Raw genomic sequence first — 13,526 nt, forward strand, 5'->3', positions numbered from 1 at the left:
ATAAAAGTATGTGATATTCTTGTTTCCTATCTCAAAAGGGAAGCATTCCATATTTTAAGTATAAATATAATGCTTAATGTAGGTTTTTTACAAATGTTTTATCAGATGAAAGATAAACTTCTACTTTTAGTTTACAAAATGTTTTATTCACAAATAGCCGTTGAACTTTTCTGCATCTATTGAGATTATGATACAATTAACTATTCTTTATTCTGTTAATCTGGTTATTTATATTACATTTCTAATATTAATTCAGGATTTAACTCATGAAATGAACACAATGTGGTCATCATGCATAAAATGTTGCATTAATATTGATATATTATCTATGTGTGAGATAGGATTTTTAATTTCCTATCTTATTATCTGCTTGTAAGGTGCGAGTACCAAGATTGGTCTGGCTTCAGAAAACAAGTTGATGTTTACTCTTTTTGTCTTCTCTGAATGATCTTGTGTAATATTGGCATATTACATTGGCATATTCTACTTTGGTAGAAGCCTGGCCCTAGAATTTTCCTGTCAATGTAGTGATCTAGGGTCAAGTTGGCTAATCTTGTTCACATGTTCTACACTTCTGCCGAGCACACATTACACACTTTTTAAATTTGCTTGTTCTGTTACCAAGAGAGGTGTGTTTTTGAATCTTAGTTCTTTAGTTAACATCAATTTATGCTTTATATATTTTGATGCTATATAATTACACATAAATATTTTTATATCTTCATGATGGATTAAAATGTTTATTATAATGAAGCATACATGTTGTTTCTAATAATACCTTTTACCTTGAAGTGTACTTTCTCTGATATTTATATCATTACCTCAGCACCCTTTGGTCAGTGTTTACATTTTTTCTATCCTTTTAGTTTTTTTGCATCCTCACATTTTTAAATACCATGCTTGTAAACAGTACAACATTGAGTTTGTCTTTTAATGAAGCACTTATCTCTTCTACATTTAATGCAGTTAATGGTATATTTATGTTTAAAATTATTTTAGGTAGTGTTTCTATTTATCTTGTATCTCCTTTCAGCCTTCATTTGGGTTTTTTATTTCATTTTTCCCTCTGTATTACCCTGAAGGTTATATAGTCTTTGACTATTTTTGTAAGAATATTCCTAATGACTGGAACTCATAAGATTGAATTATCAAAGTCTACTGTTATTTAATAGATTCACCCTCTTCACAGACAAGGCAAAGTCCTTAGAAAACTCACTTAACACCTGACTTATATCCCATTCTTGTAGGTATTTTAATTGTCTCTATATTTCCCCCTAAGACTTTATTATTATCATCATTATTATTATTGCTTTATACTACCAGTATTTTTATATTCTCTTCCCCCATATTTGCCACTTTCATTGTCTTTCTTTCCTTCCTGCATCTTCAACCTTCTGAAATCATTTTACATGTATCTAAGGAACTCTCTTTAGTATTTCCTTTAAATCAAGTCTGATAGTGAATTCTCTTAATTTTTGTTTGTATGAAAATGTCATTTTGAAAGGATGTTTTCATTGGATATATAATTCTAATTTGGTAGTAATTTTCCATGAACACTTTGAAAATGGTATTCTGTTATTTCCTAGCTTATTTATTTTTATTAAAATGCCAACTCTTGGAAAGCAGTTGAATGCTTGTTCAAAAAAAAAAAAAAATAGACATAGAATTACCATTTGACCCAACAATTACACTCCTAGGTATACACCCAACAGAACTGAAAACAAGTACTCAGATACTTGCACATCACTGTTTAGAGTAGCATCATGCATAATAGCAAAAGATCCAAACAACCTACGTGCATATCAAACAATAGATGAATAAACAAATGTGGTATATACATACAATGAAATATTATTCACTCATGAAAATTAATGATGTTCCGATATATGCTGCATCCTGGATAAACCCTGAAAATGTGCTAAGTACAATAAGCCTGTCAGAGAAGAACAAATATGGTATGATTCCATTTAAATGGAATGTTTATAACAAGCCAATTTATAAAGACAGAAAGTACAATAGACATTAGCAGGGTCAGAGTGGGGGGAGAAGAGAATGGAGAGTAATTTTTTAACCGGTACATAGCTTTGGTTTGAGATGATGAAAAGGTCTGCAAATGGAAAGCAGTAATGGTTGCACACCATTCTGAATGTCATTAACACCACTGCATTGTAGACTGAAAAAGTAAAAATGGTAAATTGTATGTTATATGTATTTTACCACAATGAAAAACAAAAAGTCAGCTCTCAAACCGCTTGTTGCTCTTTAATGCAATACTTCCCTGCCCCTCCTCGCCTCCCCCCCCCCCCCCAGCTGCTCAAAAATGTTCTTGTTTTTGAGCTTTTTTTTTTTTCTTTTGCTTTGATGTAGTTCTATTTTTTGTTCTTCTTGCCTACAGTTCCTAAGCACCTTGAAACTAGAGCATCATGTCTTTATTAGCTTTGAAAAGTTCTTGGTCGTTATCTCTTCAAATATGGCTTTTGTTCCTCTCTTCCTTTCCTTGCCTTCTGGGACTAAGAATCTGAGACATTCTCACTAGAACGAGATACTATTTCCCATCCTTTTCTCTCTCTAAACTTTATTTTGGATACTTTAATTTTACTAATTTTCATTTCAACTGTTTCTAAGTTTTCCATGCTTCATTCTGCAGTTTGTGACCTATATTCCACTTCACAAAATCTCTACATGATGTGTCTGTCTATTCAGTTCTTAATTTCAGTTCTGTTTTCAATTCTAGAATTTCTAGTTGTTTCTTCTTAATTTTTAAAGTTTTAATCTTTTACTCTCATGAAAAGTAGTAAGTATAATCAGATAAATACAGCATGTGTCTGATAACTTCAATGTGTACAAGTTCCTGTGTAACTCTTCTACTGTTTCTATTGCTTTTTTACAATACATCTATTTTTTACCCCTGTTGTCTTGCTTCCTCACACAAAATTGTTTGTAGAAATAATCCTGGGAATACTGGCAATCCAGGATCACCTCAAAACAATCACAGACAGAGGATTTCAAGCTGGTGGTAGTCCCTGAAAACACTTGTCTCCTTTCTGGCTCTCTTTTTCTTCTAAGCGATAATACTTGGTTCCCAACTTGATAATGAACAAATAGTTTACCACCATCTCTGTTTGGTGGGAGCCTTGGATACTCATCTCTATGCATTTAAGGGCTTACTCTAGGCTGCAAAACCATGAGCCAGCCACTTCATTTCTGTTCCTAGCAGAAAAGCAGCCCCAGTGCCTGGCCATTTCCTTAGTTCTCATCCCTCCCCCAGATCCTAGCTTGATAATTCATCATTATGTTGTTAACTTTGAGATACCCACGTGCTTTTTTTTTTCTTAAATAGCTTTTTAAGTTGTTCTAGAAGGAAGGTTGATTAAAATTCTCCAACATATCAATATTTAGATGACCAATTTAGACCCAATGTTTCATACTCTTTGAGAAATTCCATTCACACAAAACTTAACAAAGAACCTCATGGGTAAAAGTTTGACTGCATTCAGAGGAATAAATTATCCATTTTTAGAGTAAACCCTCCCAAAAATTCAATGTAAATTTTTTACTGTGAGCAGTGTGTTATAGAAAGGACAAGTTGCCTGTCACCTACTGTTAGCATCAAATAAATCAGAGCTATTTGGCTCACAGACCAAGATTTCTTACTCTGATTTCCAAGAGTGAGATTAAGGATGAAAATGTTCCAGAAAAACTACTTAGGCAGACCTTCCTTTTTCTTTTTATTATCTAATTAATTTTGCATATTTTATTTCCCAGCAGATATGCAGCTCAAGCTTCATTTTCTTATCAACTATTATAAAAGCATGTGTGAAGAGCAACCCATAATAATTTTGAGAAAGTTTCTGGGAGACTTGGTAGGAAAGCAGAATAGCCATTTAATCCTGTGTTCTATACCAGGGGCCTATCAGGGCTCTACATCAGCAACATATAGACCCTCAGTGAGATCAAGGCCAACGAGTGTTTTGGTATGGCCTGCAAGTTATGAATGGTTTTTATATTTTTAAAGGGCCATGCACACACCCACAAAAAATCAAAGCAGCACATGTAACAGGTAACATACATTATCCATCTATTTACAGAAAAAGTTTGCTGATCTCTGCTCTATATCATCTTGCCAAGACGTTGTGAAGGTTCTGAGAATTTTACCCTATTTGCAAGGTAACAATTTAGCTTGTATCATTTCATGGATGGTGGCAGAAGACATGAGACTCTAGGGTCAGAAACAAAAGACTTTATTTTTCACAGTAATAGCAGTCACGAGATAATCAGCATTTACATCAGTTCCCTAAACCCCAATTCCCACAGGGCAACATGAAGAGAGCCAGGTAAAACCTGCACACACAGTGGCTATGTTACAAGAGAGGAATTCAGGGAACTTGAGCTTAAGGAACCTGAACCTTCTATAATGGGCAGTTGAACATACCTGTTCTACTCCCAAGGAGACATTATTTCAATATTCAAAGGCTGGTTGCTATACAAGCATTCAAGAAAAAGAGTCTGGAACAAAGGCAGTCAATGTCTCTGCTTGCAAGACATGTAGGAACACAAGAGATCCAGGGAGAATGGTCTTCCAATAAATCTAAACTTGTTATCTACAGCTACCACCTTCAGCATGTTATGGTATAGTTTATCATTCCAAAAGTTGACCTGAGCCAAAAAAACTGTTAAAGTATTTTCAGTATTCTCTTAAAAACCAGAGGAAACATATACATAGAAATTTCTTAAAGCAGTTTAAAACCTTAACATTTAAAAAACTATTTTCGGCTACCTTAAAATTTCTGATATTCAGAAAGGTTTATTTCTGACAGGGTCCAGGGAACTGATGAATTACTCTATATTTACCTTCTAACTACCTTCTTAACTGACTCCTACATTTTATTTAGTAGAGGCATAATTTAGTGTTCAACTTTTAGTACTACAGCCCAAAATGTTTTTAAGTTATCTGAGAATTAATGAGAAATATACATTTTAGATAAGAAATTCAAACATGTTAAGGACACTTTTAATGTATGATTTAATCTGTATTATAGTTTTATTTACTTTCTTGAAGTAGAGCCAAATAAGTAGTTTTCTCACAGCACTATAAATGCAACCATATTTAAGATTAAGATGCAGTTTAAAAAAAAATCGTAAGATAAAGTTTTACAAGGCTATAAATTAAATAACATTCAGTTAAATACATAGCAAGCTGCTTTATTGAAAACAATAAGCTTTGTGAAATTGGGAATCTTTTAGAGAATCTGGGTCATCTTTAAACAACAGATATGGGACAGTTACAATTCCCTCAGTCCGACGTGAAACTTTCTTAACCCCCAAAATCAGAAGTATGAGGTCTAATCTAAACTGGCCTGAGGCTTCCATTATACAGGCCTGAGCTGAAGAACTCTGGAGAAAGTAAGATTAGTTTGAGGCAATACAGAATCATGTGTTTCCAAATAAGAGGAACTATCTGGTGGCTTTGAGTTCCTAGCCTACTGAACAAAAGCCAAATATAAGACTTGATGTTACACTAGCTAATTTTACACAGTAAGTTATAGGAAGCTTAAAAATATATATGAAACAGGAATGTAAACTAAAAATGTTTTGCATGGTTGGTTGCTACCCACTACTTATAAGTGTCACTATTTAGTCTTGTTCAGTCACATATTTTTTTTAACAGCTTATTTATTTTGAGAAAGAGTTGGGGGGGAGGGGCAGAGAGAAAGAGGGAGGCACAGAATCTGAGGCAGGGTCCAGGCTCCAAGATGTCAGCAGAGAGCCTGATGTGGGGCTCGAACTCATGAAGCGTTAGATCATGAGCTGAGTCGAAGTTGGATGCATAACCGACTGAGTCACTCAGACGCCCCAGTCTCTTATCTTAATTTGGATTGAACTACAAGTCATTTTAGCTTAGAACTAAGTCTGAGCTAGGTTCACATGGATTGTTTTTATATACGCAAATAATAACTCATTTGGTTGTCCTTAAGTGTATTGAGAGTCTTCATCTACTGTCTTTTAAATATTCTATTAAAATATCTATTATAGGCTTTCTAAGGCAAACATAAACTCCATATAAGTCAATTTCATTTCATTTACTATAAGACAAAGCTTAACCATGAATAAATTGTTATTAGAGATGCTTAAACTTCTGACAGCATTTGATAGTGTTTCAGATGAAGTGAGGACATGTAAATTGAAGGAAGGTTGGAGAGAAGGTATTTTCTAACTTCTTAGGGTACATACTTCATGTCTGGTAAGACATTGTCCTTTACTCATAGCCCTTGCCTACCTATAGACTTTTAGGACCAGTGAAGGAAGAAAGAGGAGTCATTTAAATGTTAAACAGATTTTTGTTTAAAGTGATTACATTCATCATATTCATGATCTACAGTGGTTCCTAGATGAAGTTCACACTTAACATGTCTTTGCAAAAGAGAGAAAAAAAAGGCTGAGCTATATGTGAGCTAAATTTAGGTATCTTTATATATATTTACAAAGCAAATGACAACATATGAAATAGGCTTCTAAGCAATTTGCATCTACAACCTGAAAATCATAAAGAAGATTAAAATTTATGTACAAAAAAAATAGAAACAAAGGGTAAAAATTAAACACAAAATAGTAAAAGTATTTGCAACACATAATAGGCAAAAATGTTAGTATCTTTAATTTGTAAAAAGTTTTACAAATCACTAGGAAAATATGCACTGGCCCAATAGAAAAATAGGCAAAGGATATTAACATGCAGTTGACAAACAAATGGAATCATGTTCAACTTCACTCATAATTAAATAAATGCAAACCCAAGAAAATTATATTTTCAACTATCTGAACAGCAAACAAAGTAGTCTGGGGCACCTGGGTGGCTCAGTCGGTTAAGCATCTGACTTCGGCTCAGGTCATGATTTCATGGTTCATGGGTTCAAGCCCCACGACACGCTCCGTGCGGACAGCTCAGAACCTGGATGGAGCCTGCTGCAGATTCTGTGTCTCCCTCTCTCTCTGCCCCTCTCCAGCTTGCTCTCTCTCTCTCTCTCTCTCAAAAATAGACATTATTCTGATAATATACAATGCTGACAAATAGTCATTAAAAGGTAAACTGACACAGTTATCTGGAGGGCAATTTTGCAGTATCTAGAAAAATTTAAAATGCTTACTCTGAACCAAAATTCTACAATTAAAAATATATCCAATGAATAAGTTCTCAAATATTATGAGGTATGGGTTTGATATGTGCTGACAGCTCAGGGTCTGGATGGAGCCTGCTTCAGATTCTGTGCCTCCCTCTCTCTCTGCCCCTCTCCAACTCGCTCCGTGTCTCTCTCTCTCTCTCAAAAATAAATAAACATTATTCTGATAATATACAAAGCTGACAAATAAGCATTGATTAAAAGGTAAGTTGACACAGCTTTTTGGAGGGCAATTTGCAGTATCTAGGAAAATTTAAAATGCTTACACACTCTGAACCAAAATTCTACAACTAGAAATCTATCCAATGAATAAGCTCTCAAATATTACGAGGTATATATTTCAGTGTATTTACAGATCCATCATTGGTAACAATAAAAACTTGGACATGCCCTAAATATCTGTCAATCAGTCTGCCTGGTTAAATAAATCACCATATACCCAACCAATGCAATATTATTACATTATTAATAATATGTTAATATAACATACCATGTGTGACACATAATGTATTTTTAATTATATGTTAATAAATATCATTCACATTAAGATACCTTTTTAAACAAATGACAGGAAAAGAAGTGAATTCCATTTTTTCTAAATGGTATTTTAACTTTTATAATAAAATACAATACCATAAAGTTTGTTTTCCTCACTGAAGAAACTTTCAGCAAATATCTGAAGAGGTGGTAAAGAACCTTAAAAATAATGCCATTCTTCGTACAACGGCTTCACTTGGACAAGACTTTGTCATTCATGGTTTCTATCTTCTATAGATATATGGTGATCTATCAAAGGTAAAGAACATACCTTGTGAACCAGCAATATCCTCCTAAATGTAGACCCTACAAAAATTTAGACACATATTCACCATGACGTGTATAGTAAAATGTTCACAGCAGCAATGTTCACAACAGCAAAAATGCCAAAAATGAACCTGGAAACCACCAAAATATTCATGAACAGCAGAATGGCTCCATCAATTGTGGTATATCCATCCAAGCTAATACTACAATGTTGTGAAAATAAATGCACTACAACACATACAACAACATGAATCAACTGCACAAACAGATGCTAAGATGAGGCAAGACACAAAAAAGCCCCTGCAGTATGAATCCATTTATATTGTTTGGGGATGCACATGTATACAAAAAAAATCAAGGAAATGACTCTCACTCTACGTGGAAGTAGGACAAAAGGGTTGTGATCTGGAAGGGACATACTTGGGGGCTTCTGGGGAATGGGCAATGTTATGTTTTGTGACTTAGATGGTGACTTATACAGATACTTGCTTTGTAACTTTTATCAAAACATATGTATGTCTTCAACGTTTCCCTATATATGTGTTATATTTCATAATAAAAACTGCAAAAATAACACAAAGCGTTCCAAACTATTCTGCATCAAAACTATGGTTCACACAGACCAACAATGATTCCAAAGGATATCTTATGCTAGTTGCCAAGGAGTCAAAGGCTTGCAGAATGAATTCTAAGGTTTAGGCATTTATAATCCCAAAATAAAGTACAGAGAAACTGACTATGAAAGTGTGTTCACTCTTATGTGGATCCTGAGAAACATAACAGAAACCCATGGGGGAGGGGAAGGAAAAAAAAAAAAAAGAGAGGTTAGAGTGTGAGAGAGCCAAAGCATAAGAGACTGTTAAAAACTGAGAACAAACTGAGGGTTGATGGGGGGTGGGAGGGAGGGGAGGGTGGGTGATGGGTATTGAGGAGGGCACCTTTTGGGATGAGCACTGGGTGTTGTATGGAAACCAATTTGACAGTAAATTTCATATATTAAATAAATAAATAAATAAATAAATAAATAAATAAATAAATAAGAAAGTGTGTTCAAACCATCACAATAAAAATCACTACCAGTACTAAGAATAGATTCTGCATTTAGATGAGAATATAGAATTTCTGATTCCTTCTTCATGATTAGATCTTTAATATTCATTCCTAAATCAGATATAGGTCATTCCTTTTCAAGATACTATATTTCCTGGGGTGCCTGGGTGGCTCAGTCGGTTAAGCGTCAGACTTCGGCTCAGGTCACGATCTCACAGTCCGTGAGTTCGAGCCCCGCATCAGGCTCTGTGCTGACGGCTCAGAGCCTGGAGCCTGCTTCAGATTCTGTGTCTCCCTCTCTCTCTCTGGCCCTCCCCCCTTCATGCTCTGTCTCTCTCTGTCTCAAAAATAGACATAAAAAAAAAAAGATACTATATTTCCTGATGAATTTACTTCATAAATTGAAAATCCACTTAAACACTCATACTAATGTATACTTCCAGAGGACATGGGTGGCTCAGTCAGCTGAACGTGTTTGACTCTGGATTTCTGCTCAGGTCATGATCTCACAGTTCACAGGTTCCAGCCCTGTATCAGGTTCCACGCTTACAGTGTGGAGCTGGCTTGGGATTCTCTCTCTCCCCCTTTTCTCTGCCCCTCCCCTGCTCTTTCTCAAAATAAGTAAATACACTGTATAAAAATTATAATAATATATCCTTCATTATTGCTCATATTCACCTAAACTGCACAGAAAAAATCTGAGAGCTGAACAAAAGAACTATATGAAATATGCCCAGAGAATTAAACTCATCTGGTTAAAAAAAAATCTCTTTTCAACTCACACATCATATTCAAGTATGTGGTAGTAGAGATGGTGGAGGAGGAGGAAGAAAAGATCTGAAGTGCTATGGCATGCACACGTGTGCGCATATACACCATTTTGCAAGGGGAAAACTCCTTCAAAATGTTAGCTATGTGTTAATTTTCACTTGATGTTTCTAGGTACATCTTCGGTTCCGTATTCAATATAACCACCATTTTAATACTAGTATTAAGATGTTTTATAGCTCTTTAAAATGCATGTGTCTACCCACTGGCAGGACTCCTCATAGAAAACACCAGAACTCCACAGGTTTTGGCTGGTCACATGAATGCCGAGTAAAAGGTATTTCCCAACCTGCTATGCATAGTGAAGTGCCTACATCTTGGTCAACAGGATGTGTGTGTGTGTGTGTGTGTGTGTGTGTGTGTGTGCGCGCGCGCGCGCGCGCGCACGCGCACGTGCATGTGTACATGCGTGATGCTAAGAAGTTGGTTATTTTCCACTCTCTAGTTCCCCCTTTCCACTGACTGGAAAGTAGCAACAAGTGAAGCAAGTGCCTCTGCCCCAGAGATGAGAGCCTCCTTCCCGGTAAGAATGGCAGAGCTGCCTGACAAGCTTGAGACATATCGTTTCTGGAATGTTGTCTGAGTAAAAGATATGTATCTTACTTAAACATTGAAATTTGAGGATACTGTTAAAGTTGATTCTCACATAAGAGCCTAAGTACTCAAGGTAAATTATTTGTAGAAAATTGTTAAACCATTGCCTCATCCTAAAGCACAAATAAATGTTGTAAGAGTTAGGGGATTAAAAATAAAACCATAAATTGAAACATATAAACATATTAATTTTATGTACATGAGCCCATGATGGCAAAGACCTGTCTAAACATTACATCAAAGGCAAAAATCATAGAGAAAATGGTTGAGATACTTAACGGCAATACATTTTTAAAATAACTGAATGTCAACACTACATGAACAAAATTATAATGCAACTGAAAAATGAAAGAGAATCAATTTAGTTTAAGGCTTATGCACGTGATACATAAACAGTTCTTAAAATCGATTAGTAAAACACATCAGTAAAATGGCAAAGAACGTTGTCTAAATACGGATTCTTGGTTGCAAGTCATAGGAACCAACCATGGTTAACGTAAAGTGAATTATGTGTAAATTATGGGAAGTCTAAAAGGAAGGACCAGATTTAGAAAGGACAACAGAAGTAGTTTAGGAGGGTTTTGGCAGCATGAACTACTATGCAGTTTTCCCTGAATGCTGCCACTGGAATGAATGGGCAGGTCTCTGGAAGCAGGCAGAAATGGAAGATGGCATAGAGAAGGTTGGCTGGGAAGTGCTCTCAGGAGATACACCCTCAATCAAATGAGGAAGGCAGGACTGGGCAGAGGGAGAAGCAGACGCACAGTGAGGATGCAGCTGAAGCCTCAGCCAGTCCTACCGGGTGCTCATTAGAGTCCCAAATAGAATGGTGGACTTAGTACTGTCCCTTTAGCTAGTCCGGCCTTGGACTTTGGACTGCTCCCAGGCAAGGCAGTTCTCTCCAGAGGGAGGCACTGAGGCATGAGCAGCTAATAGTCCTAGCAACTGGACTTATTTTCTGACTTTGCATCATTCAAAAGTCAAAACTCTTGGGAGAGCCAGATGGTACATTTGTTAATGTGCTCACAATTGGCTGGGGTAGGCAAGGTCCTTGAATATTATATCCTTCAAAACTGCACAGAGCAGTCATTCCCATACCCTGCAAAAAAAAAAAATGTATTTATATGCTATTACCACAAAAATGCAGGATGGAAGCCAGACTTCCAGGATACATCAACAGTCTACTATATATACACCAAGAGGCAATTCAGATATATGTATATAAGATTAATAAACTTTAACAAGTTCACCCTCACCAGCAATCAATGATCTGAAAATTAAACCATTTTTTGCTAATCAGATTGACAAAGATAAGAAGATTCTTCTCAGAATTTGTAAGGGTGGAGGGAAACAGGCACTCAAGTAGAATGCTGATAGAAAAATACACTGATAAAAGCTTTGGAAAATCAATCTTGGATTGTATGCCAGAAGCTTTAAAAATACACATACCTTGCAATTTCACTTCTAGGAATTTATCCTAAGGAAATAATAATCAATTATGAAGAAAGACATATGCACAAAGCAATTCAGTATTGTTTGTTATATTCATAAAGGAAGGAAATAAACATTCAAAAAAAGGATAGATTCAGTAATTATGATAAATTCAAATGAAGAAATATTATGAAGCCATTAGGAATAATACAGTTGCAAGATATTTATATATACAGAAAGATGTTCACGTAATTAGTAAGTTTTAAAAATTACAAAAGACATAAAAATTGTTTAAAACCAAAAGGTAAATGTTATATTAGGGTGATGCATTACAAGTATATTTCTTTTATATTTCCTATGACTTCTATATTAAACATATTACTTTTATAATTAGAAAAATGTCTAATTAATGGACTTCATAAATATGAAATTTTTAATTTACATTCCAAAATTTCATGTCTTTGGAAATTGGTGGAAATAGAAGTATACTTTCAGTTCAAATTTCTTAAAAAACTGAAAACATTTTTTGACCAATCAAAAGAGTTGACATTTGGTGCCAGATCTGAAGTCTGATGTGAAAGCCCAGTTTCAAGTAAAAACAATTACTTCAACAATAAAAATCTGTCTTTACCTTTACAATCATCAGTTGTTGTTTTTTTAACTGGAATATTGAACCTAATGTTTTGGCCTACATTTAAAGGAAGATTAAATTACTTGGAAAGGGCCCAGAGAAAAGTAATAAAAATAATTATGTACTCAAATATTGGGCTCTATAATGACATGTAAGAGGAAATCATTTAGAAAATAAAACAAAAAGTAACCTTACATTTCATGGGTTACCATAACACCCAAAGAATAGGACAAGAGGCAAAAACTCTGAATTATTAGAAGAAGAATTTAGTTTAGCCATTAGGAAGAATGTCCTGTTCTTAAATAATATATTTGAGTGTGTATTACATGTCTAATATTATGGCTGTAAGAACTTGGAATTGTTAAAATATGTTACTAAAGAAAAAAACGTTTTTTGGGGGGGGCGGGGTCTGGCTGACTCAGTCAGTGGAGCATGTGACTCTTGATCTCAGGGTTGTCAGTTCAAGCCCCATGTTGGGTATAAAGATTACTTAAACATTTTTTTTGAAAAAGTGTTTTCTGTGTGTGTGTGTGTGTCAATGGTAGAATAACTATTCTATTTTTCAAAGTAGGGGCTTGCTACATAATCCTTAAGATCCCTTCCATGACTGTTTTTAAGATTTTTAATAATTTATTTACTGTGAGTGGGGGAGGGGCAGAGAAAGGGGGGGAGGGAGAGAGGGAGAGAGGGAGAGAGGGAGAGAGAGAGAGAGAGAGAGAGAGAGAGAGAGAGACTCCACACCCAGGGCAGAACCTGATGTGGGGCTCAATCTCACACTGTGAGATTATGGCCTGAGCTAAAATCAAGAGTTGGACACTAAAGTGACTGAGCCATCCAAGCACCCGGAGTTCCCTTCCATGTTTATGGTCTTAGATTTCAGGCATCCTAAACAATTATAAAAACATATCTCAATTATTCTTACAGTTTTTTGAAAATGAAATGGATTAATCATTAATGAATATAATAGAAGATAAAAAATTAGACATTTTTCATTAAAAATGAAGGGAGTA

The sequence above is a fragment of the Panthera leo genome, chromosome A1, assembly GCF_018350215.1.
Source record: "Panthera leo isolate Ple1 chromosome A1, P.leo_Ple1_pat1.1, whole genome shotgun sequence".
Taxonomy (NCBI): domain Eukaryota; kingdom Metazoa; phylum Chordata; class Mammalia; order Carnivora; family Felidae; genus Panthera; species Panthera leo.